This window comes from Artibeus jamaicensis, unplaced genomic scaffold, assembly GCF_021234435.1.
Source record: "Artibeus jamaicensis isolate MK-2021 breed Jamaican fruit bat unplaced genomic scaffold, CSHL_Jam_final contig_388, whole genome shotgun sequence".
NCBI lineage: Eukaryota > Metazoa > Chordata > Mammalia > Chiroptera > Phyllostomidae > Artibeus > Artibeus jamaicensis.
Genome location: NW_026521813.1, coordinates 5,881,353 through 5,906,237, shown reverse-complemented (window position 1 = coordinate 5,906,237; position 24,885 = coordinate 5,881,353). Strand labels below are relative to the sequence as shown.

At 37.7% G+C, this 24,885-nt stretch overlaps 1 protein-coding gene and 1 pseudogene across 1 annotated transcript in view; one reads left to right on the top strand and one right to left on the bottom strand.

The window, feature by feature from the left end:
• LGSN (lengsin, lens protein with glutamine synthetase domain) overlaps positions 1 to 19,576 on the bottom strand; it is a 97,306-nt gene extending 77,730 nt beyond the window's left edge. The window contains exon 1 of the mRNA XM_053665014.1: positions 19,549 to 19,576. The gene's annotated coding sequence lies outside the window, so the exon portion shown is untranslated. The remainder of the gene's footprint in view (positions 1 to 19,548) is intronic.
• Positions 9,927 to 10,008, top strand: LOC119050858 (uncharacterized; annotated as a pseudogene).
• Positions 19,577 to 24,885: the final 5,309 nt, after the last annotated feature.

The window sequence follows — 24,885 nt, the reverse complement described above, 5'->3', positions numbered from 1 at the left end:
CTTAAATTGTGTCAATGTATGATAACTATAATTACAGTAAGAAATCTTATGAAAATGCTGGTGACTAGCAGATACTATCAGTCCATCTTGTCCAAGCCTAGACGAGAAAGCTGTGGCGCTCAGACAGTTGCGCGCTGAGTGTGACATTGTACTTGACAGCACAGTGTCATGTGGCAGAACAGAAACGTCTCCCTCTGCCCTTAGTTGAGTATCAACAAAAATTCACTGTGGGATAATATTCCTTCTTTAAATCCAAGGAAGATTTTCTTTCCTTACCATGTGACAGCTCTTAGTTAAATATCGTATATTGTTTTCACAGTCATGCTGGACCTACCAGCACATATATTAAGTTCCTGGTAACTTTCTTTTTCCACAAAATTTTATTTATTTATTTTTAGAGAGAGGGAAATGCAGGGAGACAGAGAGGATGATAAACATCAATGTGTGGTTGCCTCTCATGCACCCCTAACTGGGGACCTGGCCTGCCACTCAAGTATGTACTCTGACTGGGAATTGAACTGGCGACCTTTTGGTTTATTGGCCGGTACTCAATCCACTGAGCCACACCAGCCAGAGCAAGTTTCTGGCAACTTAAGAATAAAGGCAGTTCTCAGAATGTCATCCTTTTAAAAATCATCACTGTTTCTCTCGATTTTCTAGAAGAAACAAAGTATAAAATGGAACTATGAATATTGTATCTCTTATGCAAAATCTATTGAGTAAACACTTTAAAATATACAGTATGCCAGCCTCATTGTGGAGAGCTCCACATTTCTAAATACATTTAGATAAAATATCTCTCCACCATAAATATTTACTAGTCATAACATTTATTTCAGCAATAAAACTCAACTTACCCAAAATTATGTGCATGAGCACGCGCACACACACGTGTGCCCAGGGCGACAACTGCATGTTCACCAAGGAAAGGGATACACCAGAGCAGACTGGACTGAAACTCAGAGATAAACATTTCAAACAGGGCTTTTTTAAAACCCAGAGATACCATATTATCTGATAATTACAGTGCAATTATTCCTGTATGAGTAAAAATGAGACATATGACAGATTACATTAATTCTGTTAAATGTTTACTGAACTAAATTCCCCTCCCATGTTGTGCTGGACACAGACAAGTCAAAAGTGGTAGAATAAAGCCCTGGCCAGGTTGCTCAGCTGGTTGGAGTGTCCGCTCATACATCAAAATGTTGAGGATTCAACCCCCAGTCAGGGCACATACCCAAGTTGCAGGTTCAATCCCCCTTTGAGGCATGTACAGGAGACAGCCAATCAATGTATCTCCCACAAGTCAATGTCTCTCTCTCTCTCTCTCTCCATCCCTCCACCCCTCCAAATCAATAAACATGTCCTCAGGTGAGAATTTAAAAAAAATTTTAAGTAGTAGAATAAATACTGTAATTTTACATAACAATAATTTCTAATATCCATATAATACTTTATAGTTTAATAACTCCTGTTGCTTAATGCATTATATTTAATCTTCTAAATCTTTAAAATAATTTATCATCATCATTTTACAAATAAAGAAATAAAGTTCTGAGTATGCCACCTGTACTATAAACTCAGGATGTGAGAACTATTTTTTGAGCCACCTTTTCAAATTCTCTTCACCTCATTTTATCTCTGGTTATCCATTACCATTCTCTCTGATACACTAGCTTCTCTCTTAATTACTCCCTTTAACTTGACATTCTAAAAGGCGCCCAAGTGTCTGGCTTTATTTCGTACACTCCACTTGTGCTTAGCATATTCATCATCATCTCTGCTTCCAACCCTTTAAACCAGCCTGAATCACCAATAAACCACAAGCCCATGTGGCCATGGATACAAATTGCCTGCCTTCCTTCCAGTCCTCAGCTACTTCCTTGCTCCAAGGGCCTTTAATTCATGTAGTATCTACTTCTTTCCACCACAGGAACCAAGGAGGGGTTATCCCATTCTCAGTGCTAACGGTAAAGCCCTGACAGGCCTATGCCAATAATTATTACCCTGTTTCTTTGGCCAGGGATTGGTTGAAGTATGGTCACATAACATAATTTTGCCTAGTGAGACATGAGAAGAGAGTATATGGGAGAAACTCCTGGGGAGGCTTTCCACCCTTGTTTGGGACTGAATTGCATCCTCCCAAAATTTATGTGTTGAAGCTTTAACCCCCAGTACTTTGGAATGTGACTGTATCTAGAGAGAGGGCCTTTGAAAAGGTGAGTTAAAATGAGATCTTATAGATAGGCCCTCATCCAACCTGACTGGTGTCATTATAATAAGAGAAATTTTGGACATGCAAAGAAACACCAGTGAGATATACACACAAAGGAAAGTCCATGTGAGGACACAAAAAGAAGGTGGGTCAGGCCACTTGCAAGCCCAAAAGAGGAGCCTCAGAAGAAACCACCCCAACGACATTCTGATCACAGACTTCCAGCCTCCTGAGCTGACAAAATAAATTTCTGGTGCAAGCTGCCCAGTCTGAGGTACTTTGTTATGGCAGCTCTAACTAACTCATTGCAGGTCCTAGAGCTGGAGATACATAGCATAAATAATGGTCAAGGAATAACTGGCTCAGAGTGCCTTTGGAAAAATAGGAGAGAGACCTTGTGGTCAGTCTAATGTGGTTCTAACAGACAAAATGTCCATCAGAATAGAAGATAATCTTATCCCTAGTGCAAACCGTGTGTCTTTACTCAGACACATCATCTCATCGTGCGTCATCTCATCACGCTCATATTTAAGCACAATGCACAGGAATTAGTAATATCTGTATAGTCTATGAGGATGAAATAAAAATAAATAAAGTGAAGGAAAAAAGGAAAAGAAGAAGGGATGGTAAACAGCTAACGCTTTTAAGTGTTAACTCATTTAATTCTTGTAACCACCCTTTGAGGAAATAAATTTAACATTATTGTCCCCACTTTGCATAGGAGGAAACTGAATCATAGAGTAAATTGCTTAGGGTCACACGGTCAAGTGGAAGAGCTAGGATAAATAATAGATCCATAAGAAAGAATCACAACATTTAAATTAAAATGTAAAAACCTCTATATTCTGCCCTGACTGGTGTGGGTCAGTGGATTGAGCACCAGACTGCAAAGCAAAAGGTCACCGGTGCGATTCTCAGTCAGGGCACATGAGAGGCAACCACACAGTGATATTTCTCTCCCTCTCTTTCTCTTCCCCTCCCCCCCTCTAAAAATAAATAAATAAAATCTTAAAAAAAATAAAAACCTCTGTATTCTAGTACTACTCTCACCTTTTGTTACTTATGGAATTGAGAAGAATCTTACTTTAATTCACATTTTTCAGTTAGAGAGGGAAGAATATTAGCTTTTGTTCATTTTTTTATCCTGTATTTCTGTGTGTTCATTTTTAAATAAGCAAATATAACATACACTCGATTTATAGCAAACCCATCTTATTCTGGGAAAACAATCCATTGTCTTCTTCTGCTTCTACCTTTGACCTCAGTGCAAAATCAACACAACTTGATACAATAGGGGAGACAGAGGAATAGGAGATTTTGGATGAACTGTATGGTTTAACTTTAATGAAAGCATGACATATTTTAAACAATGATTCTTTGTGGTTACCCCAAATCATATTTGTATACTGAACTCTTGGTTGCTACGATGTGTTGTGAAATTGCTACATGGTTATGTTTCAGTACAAAGTACATAAATCAGTGAACAAAAGAACCATATTTTGTGACTCTAGCTTTACCAATGGAAAAGGTCTTGCCCAACACAGAAATACTCAAAGTGCTGTGTACAGATATAAATTGTCAAAGATCATGAAATGCAATTATTTTTAAATTATTTGTGGCAGAAAAAATTAGTTCTCTCTGGAAATAAAATGCATTAATGATAAGCATATGTTCAAAGTTTAACTCCTCCCCCCCACACCCAATAAAAGCCAGAGAAATTTTTTTAGGCTGAAATTAACCTACCATGAAGAAAAGTTACCTTCTGTGAATGCTAAGTAGGGAAACTGTGGGAAAAGGAGGGAAAATGCCCTAAGGGTCTCAAAACTGCATAAAGAGAAAGAATATTCTACAACTGAGGAATTCAGGCCCTTCCTTTGTGAATAAACCTCTTTAGACTTTGCTTAAGTATCAGTTTTTGAGCTCCTGAATGTGTTTGCTGCAGGTGGACTTTTTTTAGAAAGAAGCAGGAAAATCTAAAATTTATAAAGTAGATGTAGGATAGTTGAAAAGAAGAAGAAAATAATTCTATAAATTTGGCTTAACTAATATAGCCTTAAGGTACGTGATTTATTGCCATATTCACCATGCCAGTGTTAGTTATGCTCCTTTTATTATTAACAGGGAATATATTCAGGCAAACAAATCGAATTTGTTTTATTGAAAATCGGAGTTGAATGACTTCAGATAATATCTTTTAATGTTCTTAATTTACTCCATTCACTTTCAGTTATTTGAATTGAAATAATGTGAGTTGGAACATATGCACTATTTTTACATTCCCAATGAATTAGAGGTAAATGGAAATGAATTCATAGCCTTAGTTAAACATTCACATAACATCAATAAATACTGTCAGATCTCAAATATTGCTCATAGAAAGGATATTTATGCAAGTAAGACTCATTTATGGCTACATTAAATGTCACTTTAAAAAAATGATAGAGGGCTAGGTGGTGGGCTGGGATGGGAGTAAAAGACAGAAAACTGTACTTGAACAACAATTAAAATTTTAAAAATTTAAAAATTGATAATATCACTCCAGGAAGACAAACTATCCAATTAAAAAATGAGCAAAGGACCTGAACAGACACTCCAAGAAGGACATACAGAGGGCCCAGAGACATATGAAAACATGCTCAGCATCACTAGCCATCAGAGAGATGCAAATTAAAAACACAATGAGATACCATCTCACACTGGTCAGAATGTCCATCATAACCAAATAAACAAACAAGAACAAACAAGTAATGGAGAGGTTGTGGAGAAAGGGGAATGCTAGTACACTATTTGTGGGATTGCAGACTGGTGCAGCCACTGTGAAAAACAGTATGCAATTTCCTCAGAAAACTAAAAATGGAACTACCTTTTGATCTAGCAATTCCACTGCTGGGATTATACTCTAAGAATCCTGAAACACTAATTCAAGAGAACCTATGCACCCCAATGTTCATAGCAGCACAATTTATAATATCCAAGTGCTGGAAGCAATCTAAGTGCCCATCAGTAAATGAATGAATCCAAAAACTATGATACATATACACAATGGAATACTATGCAGCCGAAAGAAGGAGCTCCTACCCTTTGCAACAGCATGGATAGAACTGGAGAGCATTATGCTAAGTGAAATAAGCCAGGCAGTGAAAGACAAATACCATATGATCTCACCTATAAGTGGAACCTAATCAACAAAACAAGCAAGCAAAATATAACTAGAGACATTGAAATAAAGAACAAACTGACAGTAACCAGAGGGAAGGGAGAAGGGATTTAATGGGGAAAAGTAGGGGAAGGGTCGTCATTGAACATATAAAGGACCCATGGACAAAGCCAAAGGGGGGAAGGATGAAGAGTGGGATATGAGGGTAGATGGGGCAGAGGTGAGTGGTGGGGAGAAAATGAAGACAACTGTATTTGAACAACAATAAAAAAAGAAAGAAAAGTAATAAAGAGAATAGTCAGTGTAGACTTTGCCAAGATGGAGCCATAGGTGGAAGCACTGCACCTTCTCACATAACCAAGTTTAAAAACAACAAAGTTTTAGCAACAAAAACGCAGCTGAACCACAGAAAATTAAACTACATGGAAGTCTGACAACAACAAACCCTTCAGCCAAACTAGTAAGAGGAGCAGAGCCAGCAGCAGAGCAGAGTCAGGCAGGAAAGATCCACCAGACCAACTCAGGTGTGCAACCCAGGCACGAAGGCAGCCGTGAGCAGATCCCAGGTGTGGAGTAGCAGGCAGACCCACTGAGGGCACAAAGCGGTGGACTCACTGAGGGCTGACCACAGTCACACATTCGAGTGCAGATAAACTGGTGAAGGAGCAAGCAGTGAGACAGACCTTGCAGGCCCCAGTGGCAGAAAGTGGCAGAGGGGAACACCATTGTCCCTCTCTGACCAAGCCCCCACATACAGCATCACAAACCAGCGACCTGGGTGGCCCCCGCCCTGGTGAACATCTCCTCATATGTAACAGGCACTAACAGATAAAAACATGCCTCAAGAACAACTCAGAGCCCCAGAGCTGATAAATCTAAGTGATGAAGAAATAGCCAAACCTTCGGATGCACAGTTCAAAACACTGGTGATCAGGATGCTCACAGAACTGGTTCATTTTAGTCACAAATTAGAGGAACATATGAAGGCTAAACTAATTGAAATGAATGGAAATGCACAGGAAACCAATAGTAATGGAAAGAAAACTGGGACTCAAATCAAAGGAGTGGACCAGAAGGAGGAAAAAAATGACCAAACAGAAAAGGATGAAGAAACAAGAATTCAAAAAAATGAGGAGAGACTTAGGAACCTCCAAGACATCTTTAAATGTTCCAACATCCGAATTACAGGGGTACCAGAAGGGGAAGAGGAACAGTCACGAGTGGAAAACTTATTTGAACAAATAATAAAGTAGAATTTCCCCAATCTGGCAAAGGAAATAGACTTCCAGGAAATCCAGGAAGCTCAGAGAGTCCCAAAGAACTTGGACCCAGGAAGGAACACACCAAGGCACATCATCATTACATTAGCCAAGATTAAAATGAAGGAGAGAATCCTAGAAGCAGCAAGAGCTAAGGGGACAGTCACCTACAAAGGAGTTCCCATCAGACTGTCAACAGATTTCTCAAAAGACACCTTACAGGCAAGAAGGGGCTAGAAAGAAGTATTCCAAGTCATGAAATTCAAAGACCTACAACCAAGATTGTTCTATCCAGCAAAGCTTTCATTTAGAATGGAAGAGCAGATAAAGTGCTTCTCAGATAAGGTCAAATTCAAGGAGTTCATCATCACCAAGCCCTTATTATATGAAATGTTAAAGGGACTTACCTAAGAAAAAGAAGATAAAAAAGATGAACAGTGAAAGGACAGCAAACTCACAGTTAGTAAGAACCACACCTAAAACAAAAACAAACTAAGGGGACAGCTAGATCAGGAGCAGAACCATAAAAATGAAGATCACATGGAGGGTTAGCAACAGGGGAGTGGGAGAAGGAGAAGGGAGGAGAAGGTACAGAAAATAAGTAGCATAGACGGTAGGTAGAAAATAGATAGGGGGAGGGCAAGAATAGTATGGGAAATACAGAATCTAAAGAACTTGAGACAAGTGGTCATAAACTAAAGGGGGAGAGTGGTGGGGGATGGGTGTGCAGGGTGGAGGGAAATGAAGGGGGAAATAGAACTGTAATGGCATAATCAATAAAATATATTTAAAAAATAGTGTATATATATACCATATATATATATATATATATATATCACACACACACACACACACATATATATATATACACACACGGTGGAAAAAAAAGAAAAGTAATAAAGAGTTGACTGCACCTGAAACTAATTTTAAATAATATTGAATGTAGACTGTAATAAAAAAATTATAAACAGAAAAATAAAGACAAAATTAAAAAAACATGATAATAGAGACATATTTTCTGTAATAAAATTTATTTACAATATATAGATGCCCTTAGTAGTTAATCTGTTGGGGTCTCAAAAAACCATGGCATTTTAGAATTATCTTAGTTATTGTAGGTTTAATGATACATAAGGGAAGTAAGGTTGTATCTTAGTAACTATTCAGTCAGGCAGCTTGAACTCCGATTTATTCAAGACACATAATATCCTCAGAAGACTGACAGTAGCTCTCATGCCGAACAATATCTGCAGAAGCTTGTTCAGTAGTCAACTTCTGTTGCTTCCTGTGACAAGGACACCAGCCCAACTTGAGACTGGACTGATCTTCTTCTCTGCTTCTACTACTGCTGTGTCTCCCAACACTGTTCTCTCTACTTCAGGGTGTCTGTTTTAAGGCTGTTAATGCCTTATGACTGCTATAGCCTCAAAGGGTCTTTTGGCTTCTGCTCTCTTTTTTAAGTTTGCCTCCAAAAATTCCAGAGATTTGCTTTGTGAGCCAGTCACCACTGAACATTGACCATATTTACTGGGCAAGTTTAGTAACGACAATTCATAGGCAAATGGCCAGTACTTGAGCTTTCAATCTGGTTCAAGGTTAATCCCTTCAACTAAATCAACTGGCCCATAGAAGCAGGAGACACATGATATGAAAGCATGATGATCCCATCAGCATACAAACACTTCTAGCTGTTTTTTTTTACAAAATGAAGCTTCGGACATAGAAATTCTTCTCAGAATAGGACCCTGGGTGTGGTGGGCACACAAGCCAATGTGGTCTCCTCTCCAGTGTATGCTTCCTTCTAAGAAATCAATGGTATTGAATTTTAAACATTTATGACACAAGAGTGCTTTATATCTCCAACATAAAAGTTGTGATTATATTTAGTTATTTTCAGAATTCCCTTGCTTTTAACATAAGTTTAATTAAACATAGGTTTAATTCTCTCTTAAGGTATTGCTACATAATTTTGATGTAGATTTAGTATTGGGTTCCTTGTCTTATCTAGGAAAATAATTCTTGTCTTGTTGATTTCTTAATACCCAGCACCTTGGAGAATGCCTGCTATATAGCAGGTGCTAACTAAATGTTAATTAAATCCATGAAACAAATCAATGACAGAAACATGGGTGTTGATTTTACTAAGGAGAGCCTCAGCTTCAAACCTGAAAAGTGAGAAAACCTTTTTGACAGGAGCAGGAGCCTGAGCCTCCAGTCTATTGGGCAGGTGCACTGTCAGCTTGGAGGCAAGAACATTTCCTCATAAGCTGTAAACTTGTTCAGGATTCCAGGAATGTGAGAATGGCGGAAACAGTGAGAGTACAGCAGAGATCCCACCCAAAGTTTAATAACGGGGGCATCCAGGAACTCTAACCAGCGGGCTAGCTTGCTAGACAACAGCAGAAACCCTCGTAGCCTAATATAAGATGTAACACGATCAACTAACTGTTCCACACCAACATATTCATGACCCACTCTTAATATGTAATTTCCATAAATGTTCAAATGTAAGTGCATACATATTTCCAATAACCTTTTAGGGAATAATACTGTGTCTTGGGGCATTTCATATGGAGATTTAATTAAACTGGCATTATTGGTTATTCAATACCCCAAATTAATACTATGTAAAAATACAAAACAAATTCAATATTAATAAATATGTATTTATTAATAAATAGTTTATGCCAACCAGGTTACAGGTAAATTCAATAAATTGTTTTGTAACAATGTCCTGATAACATACAAGCATAAACTCAAGAGTCGTTTGCATTCTCTAGGTATTAGAATTTACAGGAATTATAAGATTTATACACACAAACATCCTACTGACTCAATTAGGATTGGTTTATTAGGATGTATACATGAACACATCCTGTTCTGTCCATACTGTCTGTGAGTGTGTGTGTGTGTGTGTGTGTGTGTGTGTGTGTGTGTGTGTGTGAGAGAGAGAGAGAGAGAGAGAGGAAGGGAAGGAGGGAGATGATCAAGAAAGTCTCTGAAAAATTACCCGAGGTATTTACCTTAGATAAAATTTGCCTTTATGGACCTCGTAGCCATGACGTACTTGGGAGGGTTGTGCTAAGGTCAAGGGCATGCACTATTAAGCTTTGTAGTACAGACTATTCTTGAGACAAGAAATGTCAGGAAGATGCCTACTATATCCCAAAATCTGTGAGATGATACGGAAGAGAGATTTAGGGGAACATTTATAGTACTAAATGCCTAAATTAAAAAGAATAAATGTTCCAAAACAATAACTTCAGCTTTTACCTTAAGAAACTAGAGAATGAGCTTTGTGCAGTGGCAGTATCGTATCCAATGAAGTTTCACTGAGGTGTGATTATTGCTAATCGAAAAGAAAAATAGAAAATGAAAGATCAAATGAAATACAAATTCAGCATAAAAAATAAAATAGTAAAAATTAAAGCATAAGTTGATTAAATAGAAAACAAAGGAACTTTCAGGTCGAGCAATCAGAATGCTTTTTCATACCAGCATGCTGGGCCACAAGCTTCCCAGACAACAGTAGCTCTCTATTCAAAATCCCACCCTATGAAATAAGAAGAAATAACAAGAAATAAGCAAATCTGATCTTTCTGGAGATTTGAGAAAGCTGCAAAACAATACAAAAAAGAAAGATTATCATGTTGTTAAGAAACCCTAAGTACAATCAGATTCCTTTCATCAACTGCTTCTAAGAGATTGGGTCAAGATCTAGGAACACAGAGGATGAACTTCACCAGAGATGCTCTGAGAAGGAGCCTAGCAAGATTTTTCTGCTTACCCACACAACTCAGATATTACAGAACAAGGCTTACACACCTCACTGGTGAAAACCTCTTATGCCAGATAATAGCCCAACAGATGGATCAACTACTTCCAAAAATGAGGTGGACACAATAATGCCACCAGCTGAGATAGTCATTCAGATCCTCCTGCAAAATTCACTTAGTGTCTGAGTTTACAGAAAGCAGCCTTGTTCAGACAGAACCCATTCACCTTGGAGAACTAATATCAAAGCCTGTGCACTGGGAACTAACTAATTCCATTCTCTACTGAACTGGTTCTTAAGAACAAAGACAGGGCTTAGACACGGCTTCTCAAATTCCAGTGAGGTGTTGGCACATCCTTCCAGTGTGGGATAGAATTCCAAACTGTTGTTAAGATTAATTTTGTTGGTAATAATCTACCTAACTACTTTTCTTTACAATTCTCATTTAATGTTAATGTGTTTATTTATCATTCAATGTGCTGAGAACTTACAAAGTTAGATCGTTAACTAGATCATTATTATTTTGTTGGTAAGTTGTTCTTCCATTGCTGTTACTGCATTTCCCTAGTAAGGGACCATTACTAGGGGATAAACTCAGAGTATATTACCTTAGACTTAAAAAAAGGAAAGAAAAAATAATAAAGAAAATTTATGATACAAAAATGCTAGTTCATTGGGAAGATCAATAAAATTGATAAAACTCTAGGCAGACTTATTAGAGAGAACACACAAATTAGCACTATTTGAGATGAGAGAGGTGACATTACCATAGATTTTGCAGATAGTAAAATTTTAACAGGAAAATCTTATTGTGGAGGGTGACTTCAATATTCCCCACAGTCCCCACATCTCAGAATGATCCCCCACCCCGTGAATGCAAGCGGGACTTATGACTTGCTTCTAACCAATGAAATGTGGTAAAGGCAATGGGATGTATGTGATTAAGTGGCTATGATTACATAAAATATGGCAACTATTTTGCTAAAGTCTCTCTAAGTCTATTGTTGGCTTCCAAGGAAAAGAAACATCCATGAATCTTTTAATAACAAGGAAATAAATTCTATCAACAACCTGATAAATCTTGGAAGCAAATCCTTCCCTGGCCAACCCTTTGATGGGAATCCAGTCCTGATCCACAACTTGACTGCAGCCTTGTACAAACCAAAGCAGAGGGCCGAGTGAGGACCCAGACTCAATTTACAGAAACTGTGTTTTAAGTCACAAAGTTGGTAATTTCTTACATAGAGGAATAGAATGAAAAAAAATAAAATAGAGTCACTTTAGGAAGCTGCTAAACTACTAAAATCAAACAGGTTCAGGAATGAGGAAATGATTCTATTTTTGTTTTAACTAGCCTGGGAACTTAACCTTTGAACTTCCCAGTCCTGCACCAATGCCTGGATGTACATCAGTTCCCTGTGTGTCAATAGCTAGACATGCACCAGGTCTCCAGATAACCCTCTGATTACCTCCTGTCGAACTCATCCAGAGTACCTCCTGGATACTTCGTTGTATCCTGACCACCTGACATCACCAGACCTCCTGGCACCCCTTCTCTAGAACAACTGGTATCCAGCAACCATAACACCTAGCATCTCATTGATAACTGTCCTGGAACAACCCTAAAATTGAGAATAGACTTCTTACTGTAAGAACTCACGTATTTTTTTTTTCAAAACACTTCTGGGTTTTTGCCTAGCTTGGTTTCCAGTTTGCAAACTCTGAGACCATTAAATACACCATTATCTGTTTCTAGCCAAAGCTGCCAGACTTTTTGTGCTTGTTCAACATATAGCAATACATAATTAATATGACTAGAATAAATTTATGCCCATAAATTTGATAACTTATATAAAAATGGACAATTTCCTTTAAAATACAACTTACCAAATCTCAGCCTAGAAGAAACAGGTAATATACATAATCTACAAAGAACATTCTAGAATTACTATGTGAGCTTAGCAAGACTTCAAGGATCTATGATCAATGTAGAAGGAATCTATTGTATTTCTATATATTATCAACCCATTATCAGAAATTGGAATTCTTTAAAATATCTTTTATAATGTAAAAAATATTAAATACTTAGGGTAGGTATGTCTAACAGAAAATATTCATTGTCTTTCTAGACTGAAATCATCTGTCTTATTATATACCAATGGCCAACAAATATCTGATCAGTCTACTCAGGCTCTTTAAGATCATTTTATATATGTTTAAACTTCTTGATCAAGTTTTCATTTTGCATAATTGTCAGAAAAAAACCAATTTATCTTTTGATAAGTTTGAACTATTTCCAACCAGTATGGTAGTTTTTAACCACTAGGTTTTGAGGTCAGATGACTTTGTATTAAATTCCAGCCTGACTGTTAATAGTCGTGTGATCTATCACAGGACTAAAACAAAACTTCTAATAATCTGCACATTAATTTCCTGATTTTCAAACTTGGGATAATTGCACTTAATGGCTGTGTCATCAGATGCTTGTGTTTTTGTGTCATCTATGACACTTTCTTACTATCAGGGGGACGCAAAAAATGAAATTTATTTATAAAAAATTGTGTATTTATTCTTACATAATTAAACTTCAATCACCTTCAAAGTACTTATTCTCCATTTGATGCAACACACATATCAAGACAGTTTTTCTACTGCTCAAAACAGTTTTTGAACTCATTGATTTTGATGCCTTTTAGTGCTTCTGCCATTTTTTGTTTGTTTGTTTGTTTGTTTGTTTGTTTCACCTCTTCCACATTGGCAAACCATTTCCCTTCAAGGACTTTTTTTTGTCTGGGGAAACAAAGAAAAAAAGTCCCATAGGATGAAACCAGGTGAATAGGGAGGGTGGAGCGTGAGAGTCAGGCCTTTTGGGGTCAAAACTGCTGAACACTCAAAAAGAAATTAGGAAGTTATTTGAAATTCCCACAGTGTGGTGTGCTCAGTGGGCCCCCTCAGTGACTCAGAGAGAAAAGGCAACTTTGTTTCAGTAGCTGTTCACAAGTCTTTGAGAACTCAAGAAAGCAGCAGGAGACACCAGAATACCTAGGTATTCTCCCTGATGGCTTTAAATAGTCAAGAAAATACACTACTGCAAAAAGCATTAAAGCAACTCTGATTTTTACAAAAAAACAAAACACAAATTTCCGCTCCTCCTTCATGATTCCTTCCCTTTGAAGCTTCAAGGAAAAACAAGAAAGAAGCCCCCAAACAAAAACCACACAAATACACAAAAACTACTTAAGGTAAAAAGAAGCTTTTAATGTACATTATCAATTTGAAGAATAATACTTTTGCTATTGTCTATGTCTGAACAATCCTAGGACATTCCCCTGAAAAGTAGGTGTCCAGAGACCATGAGAACTCTCATCTTGAAGCAGTTTTGAAAGAAATGAGATGAACACAGTATAGAATTGGAAATTCTCAACTTGGGGACATGTGGAGAAAATGAGGGACCTTCACATCTAAGATTTAGGAAGTTAGAATAAGGATGATAGGAAAGGCTTATTTACCAAGAAAGAGTTGGGGTGCTTCCAAAGAATAATATTGACTGACCCAAAGATCTTCAAGGTTTCCTTTGTCAATGTCTATGTTTGTGATTTAGAATTTTCCCACGCACCAGGAAATATGGTGTGAGCCAATGCTGACACAGGCACTCTCCCAATTGTTTTCAGTTTCAAGCTAGATACCAAGGACAGGGAGAGCAGGTGAAAGGAAAATACAATGAAGCATCAGACATAGATACATCGGGACATAGCCTTGGTGGGCGCATTAGCTCCTTCTGAAATGCCGTTATCACCTCTATCACCGAGTTTCAAGATCTGTTCTTGAGGACAGAATCTTTGATGCATAGTTCTACTTTATTTCTCATGCTACTAATGGTTTTAATAATAATAAAATAGTTTTTATTGAGGATTTATGAGGTATTGGATACTGTGCTAAAATTCTTATCAAACATAATTAAATATGCAAGTACTCAATAAATATTCAGCAATTAAAAACTCTAAAACAAGGGGAATGAGGGGGGAAATGGGACAACTGTAATAGCATAATCAACAAAATATATTTTAAAATTTTATAACAAACTATTTTATGTAGTAATACAGATAAGGTAAGCAAACAAAATAAGTAAGAATAAAGTGAGTTTTTATTATAGCCTAATAGTAAAAGCAAAGAGAAAAAGTAAAAATAGTGATTTTTTCACTATTTTTTGTTTTGAAATCAGGGCAAATTAGAAGGGAAAGGGTATTAATTAGACAGTCAATGGAGTAAGAACAGAAAAATTTAGAGGGCATTATAATCTCTACAAACCATTGTAAAAATTCTGAAAAAGTACATATAGCTTCTGAGTTAAAATACCAATGTTGAACACCCAAATTAATAAAATTTAAAGCAACACCTTATATCACAGAGGATACTCATTAGTATGGAGGCCTGAATAATAAATAGTTACCTTTAATTCTTTGGCATCTAATCTTAGGAGATGTCCTTGGGCCTTTTCCAGATAAGCTCTAAACGCAATTTCCATATCTCCACAAAGGCAACAGATAATCAAGAATAGTTATAGACTGTTTCTAAAACCTATCTTCTAAGAAGTGAAGAGCTGATATTATAAACTTAGTTGAAAAGAAAGATTAGTTGACATTTGTTACAGAAATTATTGTTTTTCCCAATGTCTAATTTTTACCCCTTTCTTACTTCACAAGATTTATTTGTGACGAATGCCAAGCTTTATGAATAGCATGAGCCAGCCCTGTTTTAACGAGGTGGATCACTGGGCTAGAAATAAAGGTTCCTGTGCTGTATTTCTAGCTGAGTACTTCTGCGGCCTTAAACAACCTTCTCAGCAGGAATTCAAATCATACCTATCAAAACTAAAATGTCATTTTCCATCTACAGGATGTATTGCATAAGAGCTGTTAAATGACTATTCTTCTTTATATAAATAATATGAGTTACTTTAAATAAAAGTAAAGTGTCATAAAATTATTTCTACATTACCATCATACTTAATACATAATCTGTAAGGATACGGTTGTAATGGGATATGATAAGCTCAAAAAGAATAAGAGTTTTGATTATCCTTTAAAGTTAGTAATTCTTATAAAAAAAATGTAGAAGCTCTCATGGAAGTATATATAATTCATTTACATTTGGCTAAATAATTGAGATCATCATGAATATTAGAGGCAAGAGAACGCACTAGACTTGATGGCGATCAGTGTTGGTGGATGTAAAGTCACAGAGGAGGAGCAATTGAAAAGAGTAGCACAAACTCAGCACTGCCTTCACTGTGTACTGCTTGATAATCGCGGTCACCTTGCAACATCTCCAGCCTCACGAACCAAGGCTAATGATACCATCTCAGTTTTGTGTTCTTTTGTTTTAGGAGAGTTAGATGAGTTAATGAGTACAAACTGGCACAGAGCCTGGGGCACAAGGCTCTTTGAGCACGTTAGGTGCTCCAAAATGTCACGTTTTATATTCTTTCAAGAAGTCCTCTGAGACCCTTGGCCCTTTTGTTGCCACATATGTCTTTAAAATACCTCCCCAATTCTGGAGACAGGTAGGGTAATTCCTCATTACTTCATGGAGCTCTGTTTGGATGAATTGACAATGGATTTTACTTGCCACATCTTCATCTCATAATAATGAATAATGGATAAACATTCTCTTTAAGTTCTTCTGTTTAATTTCATCAAATACATGGGGAATATATGCATTGAAGTGAGAAAATCAATGAAACAAAGGGCTGGTTCTTTGAAAGGCTATATAAAATTAATAAACCTCCAGCAAAGACTGACCAAAAAGACAGAGAGAGAGAGAGAGAGAGAGAGAGAGACACAAATTACCAATATCAAGAATGAAATAGGAAATATTACTACAGACCCTTGCGGACATCAAAAGTATAATAGGAATTACCACCAACAGCTCTACAGACACATAAATTTGAAAACTTAGACGAGATGAACCAATTCCTCCCCCCCAGGAAAACCCCCACTAACTACCATAGTTCACTCAACATGAAACGTATCAAAAAGGATATAATTATTCTATAACTATTAAGGAAATTTAACTCATCACTTTAAAATCTAAAAAAAAAAAAAAGCCCCAGCTGGTGTGGCTTAGTGGATTAAGCACCGGCCTCTGAACTGAAGGGTCTCGGGTTGGATTCCCAGGCAGAGCACAATGGCTGGGTTGCAGGCCAGGTCCCTGGTAGGGGCTGCATGAGAGGCAACCACACATTGATGTTTCTCTTCCTTTTCTCCCTCCCTTCCACTCTCTCTAAAAATAAATAAATAAAATATTTTTTTTTAAAAAGAAAAAAACTCTCAAAAAAGTTTTCTAGACCAGATGATTTCACTGGAGAATTCTGCCAAACATTAAAAAAGAGTGAACACTAATTCTACACAATCTCTTCCTGAATGTAGAATTAATGTTAATTCTAGTATTACTCGGATACATGCACTGTACAAAAGAAGAAAGCTTTAAACCATTATTTGCAGACCACATCTCCAACAAAGGACTAGTATTGAAAAGATAAAAAGTACTCATAACTCGCCAGTAATAAATAAATAAATAAATAAATAAATAAATAAACAGTCCCATGAGAATGCTGACAAAAGATATTTGTCAACAAAGAGACATTTTACTGATGGCTATAAGCACATGAAAAGAAAGTTCAACATCCTTAACGATCAGGGAATTGCAACATTAAAATCACAATGAGGTATCACTCCACACATTTCAAAATGGCTACAATTAAAAAGTAGTGACACTAAATGTTAGCAAGGATTCGAGAAACCGGACCACTCTCTGTCTGCTGGTGAGAATGTAGAATATACACTCTGGAGGCAGACTGACAGTTTCTTAAAAAGCTAAACATGCAATTACCACGCAACCCAGCAATTGCATTCCTAGGCATTTATCCCAGAGAAATAAAGACCCGTGCTTGCACAAAAACCTACACGTGAATGTTTACAGCAGCTTTATTCGCTAAAGCCAAAAACTGGAAACAACCCAGCTATCTGTCACAGAATAAATGATTTAATAAACTGGGGTATATCTATACTATGTAATACTACTCTGTAAAAAATGCATGGACTTTTGATACTAGCCGCAACTAGGATAAATCTCCAGGTAATAATCTTTGGGGGCGGGTGGAGAATGAATCTGAAAAAGTTGTATACTGCTTTCATTATACAACCTTTTTGAAATGATAAAATTATAGAGGTCGAGAGCAGATTAGTAGTTATCAGAACTCAAAGAGGCAGTAAGGGTATGAGAGCAGTGAATGTGGATATAAAATGCAACCCAAGGGATCCTGGCGATGATAGGAACTTTTGTATCTTGGCTCTATCTATGTCAACATCTTAGTAATGATGGGTACTAGAGTTTTACAAGATGTTACCAAAGGGAGAAAATGAGAAAAGGGCACAATAGATCTCTCTGTATTATTTCTTACAACTGCATGTGAATCTACAATTACCCAAAATTAAAATTCGAATTTAAAAAGGGTTTTTTTTTATGCAGGGGGAAAAAATGACAGTGCTCAGCCAGTTCTCATGACAAGGAAATACTTAGAAAAAAATGGCAGTGCCTTCAGGTCACTTATTATCATACCACAATTTTTCTCAAAATACAAAGCAGGGTTATTTTACATCGTATTTCATAAAGCATATTATAACTCCCTAGTATCCAATTTTTATGATGCACAGGGATTTTGTTCTCCCTTCTGATTCCACAGTTCTGATACAAATGAAATTTATGCTGACCCAACTGGGAGATGCTAAACCCCATAAAAGCAATCGTAGTCATAAAGAGATGCTTTAAAATTGATATTGGAACTGTTCAACCCCCAACCTCCTCCCAAACCTCCACCTCCCCCCAGACCTCTGCCTCCCCCCTCCACACACACACACACATTGCCTGTATTCTGTGCTGAGAGCGTATCCCAGGTAACCACAGGCTACACGAAGGTATTGATTTGAAACCCTCCTTCATTAAATATAAGTCAAGAACAACTATTATCTCTACTTTCTGAATAACTGCAGCATAAAATACCTGATAAAACTGACATGCCCTGTTTGCTGATATTTCATAGTTTTAGACGTTATCCTCTTGTATTCAGATGAGGAGCCCAAAACTAAGAAACCGTTATGTAAAGACTGACACTTGGGAAATCTATAGACTTTTTCTCATTTCCATGGCCACTTCTTTCCTTTTTCTTTTCAAGATAATAAATACTATAGCCATTGTTCTCCTGCAAATGTTTATTCTTCCTCACCATCGGTGCAGAATACTAAAAATAATAAGCAGAGGCAGACTAAGGACGGGAGGGGAGGGGGGAGGCGGCTACTGCGGAGGCTATTCCTGATCTGCCTCCACAGTTTAAAGTGTCTCAAAACAGATTCTCATTTTTGTAACGTGCTAATTTGAAATGTTTGGGAAACAAACATGCAAAGCATGAAAACAGTTCATAGTAGTTTCCAGTCAAGTCAGTTTCCTTCAGTTTTTCACTCTAAGCCTTTTCTTAGTAATGCAGTGGTTTTTTAGTTACTCGATTATTATAAATGTGTTTTTTTCTCTGTGGATAGCTTAGTTAAAATAAGATTGTGAAAAGAGACACTGTCTTCTTGTGACTAAATTATAGAAAACTGTTATCATAATCAAATTACCTAAAAATACTCTTACTTCCTCAAAACTCTGCTCACATCTAAAAACCAATCTAAGATATAATGAGTACATAAAATGTACATCAATCAGTTCATGTAAATTGTAGTTTACTCTAGATACCTGTTCTCTTCGAGTTATTGAATTAAAAAACTATTAACATACACCTAATTCTCTCTATATCCCAGTATTGAACAAATAGCCTGATAATGCTAACATAATCATTTTTAATTTGATATGGAATTGAAGCCATGTGACAAAACATAGAACTATAGCATTTAGATTATGTTGTTTTCATAACTAAGATAATTTATTGAAAAAATAAAACAGATGTTTTCGTGAGTTTCCTTCACACTTAGACCAGCATTCCCATTGCTCTAGGTGTTTAACGTTTTTGTTAACACTGCTATTAATAGCACCTCAACATAAAAACAAAATGTTTTCACAACAAAACAGGTCCCCCACTCACCTTCTTCCCCAACAAAATGCTGCTTGTGTTACAGTTTGCACCCCTCCTCCCTAAGTAAATCTGCTTTTTATTTTGTGGCTTGGGTAAGAGGTATTTGTCTACAGGGCTGGACAAACAAATGAATGAGCACATAATTCCTTTAAATAAGCAGGACATTCCAGCACAGCCTGAATAACAACTTCTAGGTACTTAATCTTGTGACCCAGAACTATCTGCAAAATTTTCTGCTGTTATTCACTCACTCACAGTCAAAGGAATGTCCTGAAATATTCATTACTGGTAGAAAAATCAGAGTCTCTGGTGTTCCAGCTCTGACAAGATGAAATTCTGTCTCAGAAGCTGTGACTGAGAAATTTTTCCATCTAATAAAGTTCCATGAAGTTCTTACACTGGCCAGGTAGTTCGGTTCATTGGAATGTCCTCCTGTATATCAAAAGGTTTCTGATTCGATTCCCTGTCAGAGCACATACCTAGGTTGCATGTTCAATCCACAGTTGGAGCTTGAGTGGAAAGTAACCAATCAGTGTCTCTCTCTCTCTCTCCCCCCTCTCTCAAATCAATAAACATATCCTCAGGTGAAGTTTTTTTTTAATTATAGCAAGTTCTAGACCTCAGAAAAGGTCAAGAAAAACAGGAGAAAAGTCAATGTTTGACTTTAATGGTTCTGGACACTTTTGATTTAAGTCAACAACTATTTACTGGGAGCACACTCTGTGTTAGGCACCATATGAGGATAGCACTCAGCAAGACAGGCATGGTCTCAAGAGCACAGACCATCTAATTAAAGACAATTATGAACACATTGAGTGGTGAGCTGCTTCAGGGCATCTTTAGAAGTCAGCAGCATGGCAGAAGATATCAAGAACAAAATCAAGAACTACCAGACCCTTTTGTCAGCTGCTTCCCCAACCAGAACCGGACCAGGAACTGTTGGCAGACTACTGTAACTTCCACCACTGTGAGAAGACAGCAACTGCTAAAGACAGCAATGTCTCAGTGGACGAATGGTACTGGCATGTGTACAGGTCCCTCTGCCCCAAATCTTGGGTGCCTGGGATGACTGTGGGGCAGGAGGCATGTTTCCTGGAGAGATCTGAACTAGCTCCACCCTGTCTTCTCTGTCCTTCGCCCTTCTCCCCGGGAGGTGAAGGAGGACCTGGGTACATCCCACCCTGCGATCCTGAATCATGGCTTACCTAATAATGAATACTTGTTGGGAAAGTCAAAAAAAAAAGAGGCAATTATCAAGCAGGTACCACGAGTGGGAAAGTATGATGAAAGTAGTAAAGATATGGCACTGGATAAAAGTATCACTTTTTGAATTTGGGGGACTATATAAACTCAGATGCCATATTTTTATTGTCTCAATCATGAAAATCCTTCCCCCTTACCTTTGGGATCATTTTCAAGAAGACAGATTTTATTGTATTTCCTCAGACCAACTGTAAACAAGATCTATGAGAGGAATGTACTATATCTTGTAGGACTTGGGTCACATTAAAGTAAAGAGACTTATAATACAAGTCTGAAGACAATGGTTGCAGGAGCTGATTCACCTGCTAAACAATGCCAGCCAAGACCCAGACTCCAATGATTCCGCCCAGTCCCCATCCTTCACTTTCATGCCTGTTGCCTCATAACTGATTGCAGAATGACTGATGATGCCCTTTGCTCAGCTTGTCTTTATTAGAGCAAGGAAGAAAAGGAGGAGTCAGGAGAAATGCCACCCAATCCTGGCCCCTTTTATCGGAAGCCAAATTTTCCAGAAATGTCAACAACGGGTTTCCTCTTACATCTTCTTGATCAGAATGAAGTCACATGCTGAGCTCCTCTGCCTCAGGCCCCTGATGAATTTGGGCAAATGAGGGAGTGAGCAAAGACTGGAGGGTGAGAGTTGAGGAAGGGCAGAGAATTCCTTCCCTGCCCTCCTGCTTGTCCCAGTTCAGCTCTGCAGTTCTGGCAGTGGCCACATCCTCCCATAACTACAGCTTCCACTGGGCACCCTTCTCCATGACTCTAGCTCTCCCTGGACTCTCGTAACAACACTCTGTCTCTTGCTTTATCAGGCCTAGGTGTGGTAACAGACCCTCACTATAGCTGGTCTCTTGGTGCCTTACTGATACCTTTCACCCTGCCCACATCTCTGTAAACAGACTCTTCATTAAAATATTTTTATTTGACCATCCAAGTAAAATTCTCTTTTATTCCAGGACTCCAATTAATCCACACAGACCTTTAACTGCAACAGAAGCTGGAAATATAGGGACAGGAGAGCCATACTGACTCAGGCAAATTATGTTCCACTGCCTGGAGCTGGGCACATGTTACCACAGACAAATGCATAATTAGGGTGACAAAGAAACAGCAGGAACATGGGGATTCTGTGGGTGCCTAACACTATCTACTATACGTGATTTATAATTGGGGATAATTGAGAATGCAACCTGAATTTTTGGGTCTTTTTCTTTTTCTTTTTTTAATTGCCCTCAACTAACTCAGTGTCTGGCAAAATACATTTCTGCTAGTAAGTAAATAACAATACCTTACTCTTATAGAAAGCTTTGAGGTCTACAGTACACCTTCACATACATTATCCCATTTGATCCTTGCAGGTAGTCCGTGAGTAAGGCAACATGAGAACTTTTATCCCCATTTTACAGATTAATAAACAGAAGTTCAGACAATTGTGTGGTCACACAATTAGTAAGTGGTGGAACTGGAGAGCAGCAACAGATTATCTGACTCCAAAATCACATCTCCAGAGCCAAGTCTTGGCCAATGTGCCTGGCTATGGGTTCAGGGCACTAAACCTAAACCAAGTGCTGGGTAGGGCCATGGAAAAGAGAAAAGCAATGTCTTCCACAGCTCCTCTGACACCCAGATGCCAACATCTACCAGCAGAGAAAATGAAGGACTCATGAGATTCCCTTTAAAAATTCAAATTCTGCTTTAACTGAAACAGTAAGACATGTGAGTTCTGAAATTATATAAATGAAAAAAACAAAAAACAACAACAAAATTATATAAATGAACATTATATTCATGGCTCTATTACTTACTAATTGCATGACTTTGGGGCAATTTACTAACCTAACCATTCATGAGCTTTATTTTCCTGTGTCATAAAAATGCAGGTATTGCCCTGGCTGGCATAGCTCAGTGGATTGAGCACAGGCCTGCAAACCAAAGGGTTGCTGGTTCAATTCACAGTCAAGGCACATGTCTGGGTTACAAGCCAGGTCCCCAGTTGGGGGCATGTGAGGGGCAACCACACATTGATGTTTCTCTCCCTCTCTTTCTCCTTCCCTTCCCCTCTCTCTAAAAAATAAATAACGTCTTTTAAAAGTTCAGATATTAAGTATACATCTTAATACTGCCATTACGTTTAAATTAGATCACTTATACAATGTGATTAGCTTTAAGTTTAATGTAACATCTTATATTCATAATTTTTATTATTATAAATTATAATAATGTTTTTATGATCTGATTTATAATAATTTTTTAAGTTTTGCATTTATTAGGAAACAGCATTCACATAGTATAGTACAGAGAAGCAAAGGAGTTTATCCAACAACTCTCAGATAGTATTAAACCTAAAAAATGACCCCAAAATCATTCATGAAATCCTGATAGCTGACACCGATATAGGTTTCTCATGTGACAAGTGTCACGAAGTAAATTTTAATGTTTCTCAACAGTTAGGGCTTTTTGGAAAAATTTTATTGGGACTTAGGTTAAAGGACGAACCTTGAATTCCAAAAAAATTATTGAATAAATAGAAAGTATCTATTTAGATATCTGGGGACAGATGAGATCCCAAGTCCCAGAGACATTCTAAGAGTTGCATACCTAGAAACACTTATCTTGTCTTCTCCAGGAGACAGTTATTAAATTGCAAAGAGATGTAATCTGTACCAACCCAATATCCTTCCCCTTCTCTTCCCGAGGAGAATTGGTCTACAGTAGGGAGCAAAGGTATTTCTCTTTTGTTCTCGAAAGATCAGGAGGCAGCCATCTCCTCCTCTTGAAAATCCAGATTCATATTTTTGGGGTTTGTCCTACAGTACAAGATACTTATGTGTAGGCCTGTCCATCAACTCTTATTGTATCATCTCAGGGTAGAACCAGGGGGCAAAGGCAACAAATAAAGGTAATTTCTGTAAGAAATACTAATCTGTCCTGTCCCCACAACTTTATGTCAACTTTCAGGATAACACAATACCTCCATTAAACACTTACCACCAGACACTATCTTAAGTACTTTACATGAATTAATTCATTTGTTCCTCATACCTCTGAGTTAGGTACTCCTAGTTTTTCTATGTTAAAATGGAACACTCAGGCACAGAGAGAAAAAGTAACTTTCTCAAAGCCTCCCAACTACGAAGTAGGTGAAATAGGATTCGAAGTTGGAGAATTTAGCTTCAGAAGCTATGCTCTCAATACCATGCCATGCTACCTTTAAACAATCATCTTTCTCACTGAATATTTGTGATTCACACTGAGCCAGGATTCACAACTAGAAGTCTCTTGTTCAAACATGTCTAACTACATCTTTTTCCAGTTGAAAAGAATTTTATGAGGAGATCGTCCTTCAGCCTAGTCTTTGCAGGTCCTGAAAGTAAACATGTGGCAGTTTAATACTGAATATGAAACATTCTCATCACTCTGGCTGATGCGTCTCAGTGGACTGAGTGACAGCCTGCCGACTGAAATGTCACCAGCTCTGTTCCTGGCCAGGGCACGTGCCTGTTGCGGACCCAGCTGGGGGCATGTGAGAGGCACCAACAGATCTCTCACACAGTGATGTTTCTCTCCTTCTTTCTCCCTCCCTTCCTGTCTCATTAAAATAAATAAATAAAAACATTTTAAAAAGCACTCGTCAAAATAACTTTGCTCTGAATGGGGCACATATATGCCATAAGTAGCAATGTGTTGATGGCCAGGCATTAAACTGATAAGTTAATTTGATAGTCCTCCTTTCTGCCACTTTAATTAAGATAAAGTTGGCTCTGATATTTGAATAGCTTTGAGTATTTTCTGGACAAAAGTTTTATACTTTCCCACTCAGTTCCTCCTGTGGCAAACCATCTGTGTATCCAGTCATTGGGGCTCATAGGAAATGGATGAGACAATCCAGAAAAGTTTTAAAAAGCATTTATCTACAAAGGAGTGGGTAGTGTTAGGAGAACCAACAAAGGCTGGTGCAGCTCCCCAGTACCAGGAGCAATTAGAAGCCATTACCAACCCTCTGGTCTGAAGGGATAAAGTATGTAAAACAAAACAACATCACCCCTGTCAACCAAGAGGGCTGTCAGTCAGCCATGACACTTT